This window comes from Corvus brachyrhynchos, unplaced genomic scaffold, assembly GCF_000691975.1.
Source record: "Corvus brachyrhynchos isolate BGI_N302 unplaced genomic scaffold, ASM69197v1 scaffold66, whole genome shotgun sequence".
Taxonomy (NCBI): Eukaryota; Metazoa; Chordata; class Aves; order Passeriformes; family Corvidae; genus Corvus; species Corvus brachyrhynchos.
This window is the reverse complement of record NW_008238440.1, coordinates 4,140,523-4,141,071: the sequence shown is the minus strand read 5'-3', so window position 1 is coordinate 4,141,071 and position 549 is coordinate 4,140,523. Positions and strand designations below refer to the sequence as shown.

Here is a 549-nt window from a genome sequence, read left to right as displayed (position 1 = left end):
CCAGCCTTATTTCATTTTCAAGGGCTGTATTTTATTTTATTCTGGGGGGGTGGGGGAGTAAATCTGCAGACCTTCACCAAAAGGAGGGAAAAATACCCAATTTTCATCGCAAAATTAGCTAGGGCGAGAGCAAAGGGCTGAGCTAATTGTAGCCTAATCCTCTGCCCTGCAGGCGTTTGCAAAGCCCTGAGCAAGAATTCGCTTTTTTTCCTCCTCTTCTCCCTTCCCTCTGTTATTTAGAGACGGGATTATTGCCTTTCTTCTCATAACAGCCTCTGCATTTTCATTTAAAGGCTTTTTTCCCCCCCCTCTCTCACACACACACACACACGCACAAAATAAATAGAAAAAGAAGCAGCAAAAACAGGGAGAGGGAGAAGAGACAGAGCAGCTTTAAAAATAATAATAATCACAGCAAGATCTGCGGAGCAAAGATAGTAATAAAAGCAAAAAGCTGAGCCCATCCACACACAGCCCCGGCAGAGCCCAAAGCCAAAGGGGGGCTCGCAGATCTCTTCTGTGCTCAAGGTAAGGACCGCGGCAGCGGCT

The 549-nt window shown here is 46.3% G+C and overlaps 1 protein-coding gene across 1 annotated transcript in view; it reads left to right on the top strand.

The window, feature by feature from the left end:
* The first annotated feature begins 51 nt into the window (after positions 1 to 51).
* The window catches only part of KCTD15 (potassium channel tetramerization domain containing 15), a 46,758-nt gene continuing 46,260 nt past the window's right edge, over positions 52 to 549 (top strand). The window contains exon 1 of the mRNA XM_017736568.1: positions 52 to 528. The gene's annotated coding sequence lies outside the window, so the exon portion shown is untranslated. The remainder of the gene's footprint in view (positions 529 to 549) is intronic.